The sequence below is a fragment of the Ranitomeya imitator genome, chromosome 3 (genome assembly GCF_032444005.1).
Source record: "Ranitomeya imitator isolate aRanImi1 chromosome 3, aRanImi1.pri, whole genome shotgun sequence".
NCBI classification, from domain to species: domain Eukaryota; kingdom Metazoa; phylum Chordata; class Amphibia; order Anura; family Dendrobatidae; genus Ranitomeya; species Ranitomeya imitator.
In genome coordinates this window covers 552,634,298-552,646,709 of record NC_091284.1, presented here as the reverse complement: position 1 = coordinate 552,646,709, position 12,412 = coordinate 552,634,298, and positions in this window count along the sequence as shown.

The following is a 12,412-nucleotide window of genomic DNA, read 5'->3' as shown; positions in this document are numbered from 1 at the left end:
GCAAAAAGACCTCCGCACCGACTCACGGTGCGGAGGTGCCACTCTGCATCCCAGAGCTTCCAGCTAGCAAGGCAAAATCATGATAGCAAGCTGGACAAGAAAACAATGAACAAATAATTAACTAGCAGGGACTTAGCTTCTGCTGGAGTAGACAGGTCACCAGACAGATCCAAGAGCGAACTGAACCAGTACAAGAACATTGACAGCTGGCATGGAGTAACGATCTGAATGGAGTTAAATAGAGCAGCCAGCCAAAGAATAAACCAAGTCACCTGTGGAAGGAACCTCAGAAGCAGCAGCTCCACTCACAGCCACCAGAGGGAGTCCATGGACAGAACTCGCCGAAGTACCATTCATGACCACAGGAGGGAGTTCGGTAACAGAATTCACAACAGTACCCCCCCCTTGAGGAGGGGTCACCGAACCCTCACCAGAGCCCCCAGGCCGATTAGGACGAGCCAAATGAAAGACACGAACTAGATCAGCAGCATGAACATCAGAGGCAAAAACCCAGGAATTATCTTCCTGACCATAACCCTTCCACTTGACCAGGTACTGGAGTTTCCGTCTCGAAATACGAGAATCCAAAATCTTCTCCACCACATACTCCAACTCCCCCTCGACCAACACCGGGGCAGGAGGATCAACGGAGGGAACCATAGGCGCCACGTATCTCCGCAATAACGACCTATGGAACACATTATGGATGGCAAAAGAAGCTGGAAGGGCCAAACAAAATGACACAGGATTGAGAACTTCAGAAATCTTATACGGACCAATGAAACGAGGCTTAAACTTAGGAGAGGAAACCTTCATAGGAACATAACGAGACGACAACCAAACCAAATCCCCAACACGAAGTCGGGGACCAACACAGCGCCGGCGGTTAGCGAAACATTGAGCCTTCTCCTGGGACAATGTCAAATTGTCCACCACATGAGTCCAAATCTGCTGCAACCTGTCCACCACAGTATCCACACCAGGACAGTCCGAAGGCTCAACCTGCCCTGAAGAGAAACGAGGATGAAAACCAGAATTACAGAAAAACGACAAAACCAAAGTAGCCGAGCTGGCCCGATTATTAAGGGCGAACTCAGCCAAAGGCAAGAAGGACACCCAATCATCCTGATCAGCAGAAACAAAGCATCTCAGATATGTTTCCAAAGTCTGATTAGTTCGTTCGGTTTGGCCATTTGTCTGAGGATGGAAAGCCGAAGAAAAAGACAAATCAATGCCCATCTTAGCACAAAAGGACCGCCAAAACCTCGAAACAAACTGGGAACCTCTGTCCGAGATGATGTTCTCCGGAATGCCATGCAAACGAACCACATCCTGGAAAAAACAATGGCACCAAATCAGAGGAGGAAGGCAATTTAGACAAGGGTACCAAATGGACCATCTTAGAGAAGCGATCACAAACCACCCAAATGACCGACATCCTTTGAGAGACAGGGAGATCTGAAATAAAATCCATGGAAATATGCGTACAGGGCCTCTTTGGGACCGGCAAGGGCAAAAGCAACCCACTGGCATGAGAACAGCAGGGCTTAGCCCGAGCACAAGTCCCACAGGACTGCACAAAAGAACGCACATCCCGTGACAAAGAAGGCCACCAAAAGGATCTAGCCAACAAATCTCTGGTACCAAAGATTCCAGGATGACCAGCCAACACCGAACAATGAACCTCAGAGATAACTCTACTAGTCCATCTATCAGGGACAAACAGTTTCTCCGCTGGACAACGTCAGGTCTATCAGCCTGAAACTTCTGCAGCACCCGCAAATCAGGGGAGATGGCAGACAAAATTACCCCCTCTTTGAGAATACCCGCTGGCTCAGGAACACCCGAAGAGTCAGGCACAAAACTCCTTGACAGGGCATCAGCCTTCACATTCTTAGAGCCCGGAAGGTACGAAACCACAAAATCAAAACGGGAGAAAAACAGCGACCATCGAGCCTGTCTAGGATTCAACCGCTTGGCAGACTCGAGATAAGTCAAATTCTTGTGATCCGTCAAAACCACCACGCGATGCTTGGCTCCTTCAAGCCAATGTCGCCACTCCTCGAATGCCCACTTCATGGCCAACAACTCTCGATTGCCAACATCATAATTGCGCTCAGCAGGCGAGAACTTTCTAGAAAAGAAGGCACATGGTTTCATCACCGAGCCATCAGAACTTCTTTGCGACAAAACAGCCCCTGCTCCAATCTCAGAAGCATCAACCTCGACCTGAAACGGGAGCGAAACATCTGGGTGGCACAACACAGGGGCAGAAGAAAAACGACGCTTCAACTCCTGAAAAGCCTCTACAGCGGCAGAGGACCAATTGACCACATCAGCACCTTTCTTGGTAAAATAAGTCAACGGTTTAGCAACACTAGAAAAATTAGCGATGAAGCGACGGTAAAAATTATCAAAGCCCAGGAACTTCTGCAGGCTCTTCACAGATGTCGGCTGAGTCCAATCATAAATGGCCTGAACTTTAACAGGGTCCATCTCGATAGTAGAAGGGGAAAAAATGAAACCCAAAAATGAAACCCTCTGAACTCCAAAGAGACACTTTGACCCCTTCACAAACAAGGAATTCGCACGAAGGACCTGGAACACCATTCTGACCTGCTTTACATGAGATTCCCATTCATCCGAAAAGACCAAAATATCATCCAAATATACAATCATGAATCTATCCTGGTACTCTCGGAAGATGTCATGCATAAAGGACTGAAATACAGATGGAGCATTAGAAAGCCCGAATGGCATAACCAGGTACTCAAAATGGCCCTCGGGCGTATTAAATGCTGTTTTCCATTCATCGCCCTGTTAAATACGCACAAGATTATACGCCCCTCGAAGATCTATCTTGGTGAACCAACTAGCCCCCTTAATCCGAGCAAACAAATCAGACAGCAGCGGCAAAGGGTACTGAAATTTGACTGTGATCTTATTAAGAAGGCAGTAATCAATACAAGGTCTCAAAGAACCATCCTTCTTGGCCACAAAAAAGAACCCTGCTCCCAACGGTGATGACGACGGGCGAATATGACCTTTCTCCAAGGATTCCTTTATATAACTCCGCATAGCGGCGTGCTCTGGCACGATAAATTGAACAGTCGGCCCTTAGGAAACTTACTACCAGGAATCAAATTAATAGCACAATCGCAATCCCTATGAGGAGGTAGGGCACTGGATTTGGGCTCATCAAAAACATCCCGGTAATCCGACAAAAATTCAGGGACTTCAGAAGGAGTGGAAGGCGAAATTGACAGCAATGGAACATCACCATGTACCCCTTGACAACTCCAGCTGGCCACAGACATAGATTTCCAATCCAATACTGGATTATGGACCTGTAGCCATGGCAACCCCAAAACGACCACATCATGCAGATTATGCAACACCAAAAAGCGAATATCCTCCTGATGTGCAGGAGCCATGCACATGGTCAATTGAGTCCAGTACTGAGGCTTATTCTTGGCCAAAGGCGTAGCAACAATTCCTCTCAATGGAATAGGATACTGCATGGGCTTCAAGAAAAAACCACAGCGCCTGGCAAACTCTAAGTCCATCAAATTCAGGGCAGCGCCTGAATCCACAAATGCCATAACAGAATAGGATGACAAAGAGCAAATCAGAGTAACGGACAAAAAAAATTTAGACTGTACCGTACCAATGGTGGCAGACCTAGCGAACCGCTTAGTGCGCTTAGGACAATCGGAGATAGCATGAGTGGAGTCACCACAGTAAAAACACAGCCCATTCTGACGTCTGTGTTCTTGCCGTTCAGCTCTGGTCAAAGTCCTATCACATTGCATAGGCTCAGGCCTATGCTCAGAGAATACCACCAAATGGTGCACAGCTTTGCGCTCCCGCAAGCGCCGATTGATCTGAATGGCCAAGGACATAGACTCATTCAGACCAGCAGGCGTGGGAAATCCCACCATGACATCCTTAAGGGTTTCAGAAAGACCCTTTCTGAAAATTGCCGCCAGGGCACGCTCATTCCACTGAGTAAGCACAGAGCACTTTCTAAACTTCTGACAATATACCTCCGCTTCATCCTGACCCTGACACAAAGCCAGCAAGATTTTCTCTGCCTGATCCACTGAATGTGGTTCATCATAAAGCAATCCAAGCGCCAGAAAAAACGCACCTACATCACGCAATGCAGGATCTCCTGGCGCAAGGGAAAATGCCCAGTCTTGAGGGTCACCACGCAACAAAGAAATAATGATTTTTACTTGTTGAACGGGGTCACCAGAGGAGCGGGGTTTCAAAGCAAGAAACAGTTTACAATTATTTTTGAAATTCAGGAACTTAGATCTATCCCCAGAAAACAAATCAGGAATTGGGATTCTAGGCTCTAACATCGGATTCTGAACCACAAAATCTTGAATGTTTTGTACCCTTACAGTGAGATGATCCACACAAGAGGACAGACCTTGAATGTCCATATCTACACCTGTGTCCTGAACCACCCAGAGGTTAAGGGGAAAAGAAAGACAAAACACACTGCAGAGAAAAAAAAATAGGTCTCAGAACTTCTCTTATCCCTCTATTGAGATGCATTAATACTTTGGGCCAGCTGTACTGTTATGGACCTGGTGGTTAGGAGCACCTGGAACGACCTGATGGTGGGAGCTCTGCTGACCGCAACCCCTAATCCTATCACACACACTAGAAATAGCCGTGGAGCGTACCTAACGCTGCCTAGATGCCTTTTCACAGCCTAAGAGCTAAGTAGCCCTAGAGAAAGAAAATAAAGCCTACCTTGCCTCAGAGAAATTCCCCAAAGGAAAAGGCAGCCCCCCACATATATTGACTGTGAGTTAAGATGAAAGTCACAAACACAGGAATGAAACAAGTTTCAGCAAAGGGAGGCCAGACTTACTAAACAGACTGAGGATAGAAAAGGTATCTTTGCGGTCAGCACAAAAAACTACAAAAGACCACGCAGAGTGTGCAAAAAGACCTCCGCACCGACTCACTGTGCGGAGGTGCCACTCTGCATCCCAGAGCTTCCAGCTAGCAGGACAAAATCATGATAGCAAGCTGGACAAGAAAAAAATGAACAAATAATTAACTAGCAGGGACTTAGCTTCTGCTGGAGTAGACAGGTCACCAGAAAGATCCAAGAGCGAACTGAACCAGTACAAGAACATTGACGGCTGGCATGGAGTAACGATCTGAGTGGAGTTAAATAGAGCAGCCAGCCAAAGAATAAACCAAGTCACCTGTGGAAGGAACCTCAGAAGCAGCAGCTCCACTCACAGCCACCAGAGGGAGTCCATGGACAGAACTCGCCGAAGTACCATTCATGACCACAGGAGGGAGTTCGGTAACAGAATTCACAACAGTACCCCCCCCTTGAGGAGGGGTCACCGAACCCTCACCAGAGCCCCCAGGCCGATTAGGACGAGCCAAATGAAAGACACGAACTAGATCGGCAGCATGAACATCAGAGGCAAAAACCCAGGAATTATCTTCCTGACCATAACCCTTCCACTTGACCAGGTACTGGAGTTTCCGTCTCGAAATACGAGAATCCAAAATCTTCTCCACCACATACTCCAACTCCCCCTCGACCAACACCGGGGCAGGAGGATCAACGGAGGGAACCATAGGCGCCACGTATCTCCGCAATAACGACCTATGGAACACATTATGGATGGCAAAAGAAGCTGGAAGGGCCAAACAAAATGACACAGGATTGAGAACTTCAGAAATCTTATACGGACCAATGAAACGAGGCTTAAACTTAGGAGAGGAAACCTTCATAGGAACATAACGAGACGACAACCAAACCAAATCCCCAACACGAAGTCGGGGACCAACACAGCGCCGGCGGTTAGCGAAACGTTGAGCCTTCTCCTGGGACAATGTCAAATTGTCCACCACATGAGTCCAAATCTGCTGCAACCTGTCCACCACAGTATCCACACCAGGACAGTCCGAAGGCTCAACCTGCCCTGAAGAGAAACGAGGATGAAAACCAGAATTACAGAAAAACGACAAAACCAAAGTAGCCGAGCTGGCCCGATTATTAAGGGCGAACTCAGCCAAAGGCAAGAAGGACACCCAATCATCCTGATCAGCAGAAACAAAGCATCTCAGATATGTTTCCAAAGTCTGATTAGTTCGTTCGGTTAGGCCATTTGTCTGAGGATGGAAAGCCGAAGAAAAAGACAAATCAATGCCCATCTTAGCACAAAAGGACCGCCAAAACCTCAAAACAAACTGGGAACCTCTGTCCGAGATGATGTTCTCCGGAATGCCATGCAAACGAACCACATCCTGGAAAAAACAATGGCACCAAATCAGAGGAGGAAGGCAATTTAGACAAGGGTACCAAATGGACCATCTTAGAGAAGCGATCACAAACCACCCAAATGACCGACATCCTTTGAGAGACAGGGAGATCTGAAATAAAATCCATGGAAATATGCGTACAGGGCCTCTTTGGGACCGGCAAGGGCAAAAGCAACCCACTGGCATGAGAACAGCAGGGCTTAGCCCGAGCACAAGTCCCACAGGACTGCACAAAAGAACGCACATCCCGTGACAAAGAAGGCCACCAAAAGGATCTAGCCAACAAATCTCTGGTACCAAAGATTCCAGGATGACCAGCCAACACTGAACAATGAACCTCAGAGATAACTCTACTAGTCCATCTATCAGGGACAAACAGTTTCTCCGCTGGACAACGGTCAGGTCTATCAGCCTGAAACTTCTGCAGCACCCGCAAATCAGGGGAGATGGCAGACAAAATTACCCCCTCTTTGAGAATACCCGCTGGCTCAGGAACACCCGAAGAGTCAGGCACAAAACTCCTTGACAGGGCATCAGCCTTCACATTCTTAGAGCCCGGAAGGTACGAAACCACAAAATCAAAACGGGAGAAAAACAGCGACCATCGAGCCTGTCTAGGATTCAACCGTTTGGCAGACTCGAGATAAGTCAAATTCTTGTGATCCGTCAAAACCACCACGCGATGCTTGGCTCCTTCAAGCCAATGTCGCCACTCCTCGAATGCCCACTTCATGGCCAACAACTCTCAATTGCCAACATCATAATTGCGCTCAGCAGGCGAGAACTTTCTAGAAAAGAAGGCACATGGTTTCATCACCGAGCCATCAGAACTTCTTTGCGACAAAACAGCCCCTGCTCCAATCTCAGAAGCATCAACCTCGACCTGAAACGGGAGCGAAACATCTGGGTGGCACAACACAGGGGCAGAAGAAAAACGACGCTTCAACTCCTGAAAAGCCTCTACAGCCGCAGAGGACCAATTGACCACATCAGCACCTTTCTTGGTAAAATAAGTCAACGGTTTAGCAACACTAGAAAAATTAGCGATGAAGCGACGGTAAAAATTATCAAAGCCCAGGAACTTCTGCAGGCTCTTCACAGATGTCGGCTGAGTCCAATCATAAATGGCCTGAACTTTAACAGGGTCCATCTCGATAGTAGAAGGGGAAAAAATGAAACCCAAAAATGAAACCCTCTGAACTCCAAAGAGACACTTTGACCCCTTCACAAACAAGGAATTCGCACGAAGGACCTGGAACACCATTCTGACCTGCTTTACATGAGATTCCCATTCATCCGAAAAGACCAAAATATCATCCAAATATACAATCATGAATCTATCCTGGTACTCTCGGAAGATGTCATGCATAAAGGACTGAAATACAGATGGAGCATTAGAAAGCCCGAATGGCATAACCAGGTACTCAAAATGGCCCTCGGGCGTATTAAATGCTGTTTTCCATTCATCGCCCTGTTAAATACGCACAAGATTATACGCCCCTCGAAGATCTATCTTGGTGAACCAACTAGCCCCCTTAATCCGAGCAAACAAATCAGACAGCAGCGGCAAAGGGTACTGAAATTTGACTGTGATCTTATTAAGAAGGCAGTAATCAATACAAGGTCTCAAAGAACCATCCTTCTTGGCCACAAAAAAGAACCCTGCTCCCAACGGTGATGACGACGGGCGAATATGACCTTTCTCCAAGGATTCCTTTATATAACTCCGCATAGCGGCGTGCTCTGGCACGATAAATTGAACAGTCGGCCCTTAGGAAACTTACTACCAGGAATCAAATTAATAGCACAATCGCAATCCCTATGAGGAGGTAGGGCACTGGATTTGGGCTCATCAAAAACATCCCGGTAATCCGACAAAAATTCAGGGACTTCAGAAGGAGTGGAAGGCGAAATTGACAGCAATGGAACATCACCATGTACCCCTTGACAACTCCAGCTGGCCACAGACATAGATTTCCAATCCAATACTGGATTATGGACCTGTAGCCATGGCAACCCCAAAACGACCACATCATGCAGATTATGCAACACCAAAAAGCGAATATCCTCCTGATGTGCAGGAGCCATGCACATGGTCAATTGAGTCCAGTACTGAGGCTTATTCTTGGCCAAAGGCGTAGCAACAATTCCTCTCAATGGAATAGGATACTGCATGGGCTTCAAGAAAAAACCACAGCGCCTGGCAAACTCTAAGTCCATCAAATTCAGGGCAGCGCCTGAATCCACAAATGCCATAACAGAATAGGATGACAAAGAGCAAATCAGAGTAACGGACAAAAAAAATTTAGACTGTACCGTACCAATGGTGGCAGACCTAGCGAACCGCTTAGTGCGCTTAGGACAATCGGAGATAGCATGAGTGGAGTCACCACAGTAAAAACACAGCCCATTCTGACGTCTGTGTTCTTGCCGTTCAGCTCTGGTCAAAGTCCTATCACATTGCATAGGCTCAGGCCTATGCTTAGAGAATACCACCAAATGGTGCACAGCTTTGCGCTCCCGCAAGCGCCGATTGATCTGAATGGCCAAGGACATAGACTCATTCAGACCAGCAGGCGTGGGAAATCCCACCATGACATCCTTAAGGGTTTCAGAAAGACCCTTTCTGAAAATTGCCGCCAGGGCACGCTCATTCCACTGAGTAAGCACAGAGCACTTTCTAAACTTCTGACAATATACCTCCGCTTCATCCTGACCCTGACACAAAGCCAGCAAGATTTTCTCTGCCTGATCCACTGAATGTGGTTCATCATAAAGCAATCCAAGCGCCAGAAAAAACGCATCTACATCACGCAATGCAGGATCTCCTGGCGCAAGGGAAAATGCCCAGTCTTGAGGGTCACCACGCAACAAAGAAATAATGATTTTTACTTGTTGAACGGGGTCACCAGAGGAGCGGGGTTTCAAAGCAAGAAACAGTTTACAATTATTTTTGAAATTCAGGAACTTAGATCTATCCCCAGAAAACAAATCAGGAATTGGGATTCTAGGCTCTAACATCGGATTCTGAACCACAAAATCTTGAATGTTTTGTACCCTTACAGTGAGATGATCCACACAAGAGGACAGACCTTGAATGTCCATATCTACACCTGTGTCCTGAACCACCCAGAGGTTAAGGGGAAAAGAAAGACAAAACACACTGCAGAGAAAAAAAAATAGGTCTCAGAACTTCTCTTATCCCTCTATTGAGATGCATTAATACTTTGGGCCAGCTGTACTGTTATGGACCTGGTGGTTAGGAGCACCTGGAACGACCTGATGGTGGGAGCTCTGCTGACCGCAACCCCTAATCCTATCACACACACTAGAAATAGCCGTGGAGCGTACCTAACGCTGCCTAGATGCCTTTTCACAGCCTAAGAGCTAAGTAGCCCTAGAGAAAGAAAATAAAGCCTACCTTGCCTCAGAGAAATTCCCCAAAGGAAAAGGCAGCCCCCCACATATATTGACTGTGAGTTAAGATGAAAGTCACAAACACAGGAATGAAACAAGTTTCAGCAAAGGGAGGCCAGACTTACTAAACAGACTGAGGATAGAAAAGGTATCTTTGCGGTCAGCACAAAAAACTACAAAAGACCACGCAGAGTGTGCAAAAAGACCTCCGCACCGACTCACTGTGCGGAGGTGCCACTCTGCATCCCAGAGCTTCCAGCTAGCAGGACAAAATCATGATAGCAAGCTGGACAAGAAAAAAATGAACAAATAATTAACTAGCAGGGACTTAGCTTCTGCTGGAGTAGACAGGTCACCAGAAAGATCCAAGAGCGAACTGAACCAGTACAAGAACATTGACGGCTGGCATGGAGTAACGATCTGAGTGGAGTTAAATAGAGCAGCCAGCCAAAGAATAAACCAAGTCACCTGTGGAAGGAACCTCAGAAGCAGCAGCTCCACTCACAGCCACCAGAGGGAGTCCATGGACAGAACTCGCCGAAGTACCATTCATGACCACAGGAGGGAGTTCGGTAACAGAATTCACAACAGTACCCCCCCCTTGAGGAGGGGTCACCGAACCCTCACCAGAGCCCCCAGGCCGATTAGGACGAGCCAAATGAAAGACACGAACTAGATCGGCAGCATGAACATCAGAGGCAAAAACCCAGGAATTATCTTCCTGACCATAACCCTTCCACTTGACCAGGTACTGGAGTTTCCGTCTCGAAATACGAGAATCCAAAATCTTCTCCACCACATACTCCAACTCCCCCTCGACCAACACCGGGGCAGGAGGATCAACGGAGGGAACCATAGGCGCCACGTATCTCCGCAATAACGACCTATGGAACACATTATGGATGGCAAAAGAAGCTGGAAGGGCCAAACAAAATGACACAGGATTGAGAACTTCAGAAATCTTATACGGACCAATGAAACGAGGCTTAAACTTAGGAGAGGAAACCTTCATAGGAACATAACGAGACGACAACCAAACCAAATCCCCAACACGAAGTCGGGGACCAACACAGCGCCGGCGGTTAGCGAAACGTTGAGCCTTCTCCTGGGACAATGTCAAATTGTCCACCACATGAGTCCAAATCTGCTGCAACCTGTCCACCACAGTATCCACACCAGGACAGTCCGAAGGCTCAACCTGCCCTGAAGAGAAACGAGGATGAAAACCAGAATTACAGAAAAACGACAAAACCAAAGTAGCCGAGCTGGCCCGATTATTAAGGGCGAACTCAGCCAAAGGCAAGAAGGACACCCAATCATCCTGATCAGCAGAAACAAAGCATCTCAGATATGTTTCCAAAGTCTGATTAGTTCGTTCGGTTTGGCCATTTGTCTGAGGATGGAAAGCCGAAGAAAAAGACAAATCAATGCCCATCTTAGCACAAAAGGACCGCCAAAACCTCGAAACAAACTGGGAACCTCTGTCCGAGATGATGTTCTCCGGAATGCCATGCAAACGAACCACATCCTGGAAAAAACAATGGCACCAAATCAGAGGAGGAAGGCAATTTAGACAAGGGTACCAAATGGACCATCTTAGAGAAGCGATCACAAACCACCCAAATGACCGACATCCTTTGAGAGACAGGGAGATCTGAAATAAAATCCATGGAAATATGCGTACAGGGCCTCTTTGGGACCGGCAAGGGCAAAAGCAACCCACTGGCATGAGAACAGCAGGGCTTAGCCCGAGCACAAGTCCCACAGGACTGCACAAAAGAACGCACATCCCGTGACAAAGAAGGCCACCAAAAGGATCTAGCCAACAAATCTCTGGTACCAAAGATTCCAGGATGACCAGCCAACACCGAACAATGAACCTCAGAGATAACTCTACTAGTCCATCTATCAGGGACAAACAGTTTCTCCGCTGGACAACGGTCAGGTCTATCAGCCTGAAACTTCTGCAGCACCCGCAAATCAGGGGAGATGGCAGACAAAATTACCCCCTCTTTGAGAATACCCGCTGGCTCAGGAACACCCGAAGAGTCAGGCACAAAACTCCATGACAGGGCATCAGCCTTCACATTCTTAGAGCCCGGAAGGTACGAAACCACAAAATCAAAATGGGAGAAAAACAGCGACCATCGAGCCTGTCTAGGATTCAACCATTTGGCAGACTCGAGATAAGTCAAATTCTTGTGATCCGTCAAAACCACCACGCGATGCTTGGCTCCTTCAAGCCAATGTCGCCACTCCTCGAATGCCCACTTCATGGCCAACAACTCTCGATTGCCAACATCATAATTGCGCTCAGCAGGCGAGAACTTTCTAGAAAAGAAGGCACATGGTTTCATCACCGAGCCATCAGAACTTCTTTGCGACAAAACAGCCCCTGCTCCAATCTCAGAAGCATCAACCTCGACCTGAAAAGGGAGCGAAACATCTGGGTGGCACAACACAGGGGCAGAAGAAAAACGACGCTTCAACTCCTGAAAAGCCTCTACAGCCGCAGAGGACCAATTGACCACATCAGCACCTTTCTTGGTAAAATAAGTCAACGGTTTAGCAACACTAGAAAAATTAGCGATGAAGCGACGGTAAAAATTATCAAAGCCCAGGAACTTCTGCAGGCTCTTCACAGATGTCGGCTGAGTCCAATCATAAATGGCCTGAACTTTAACAGGGT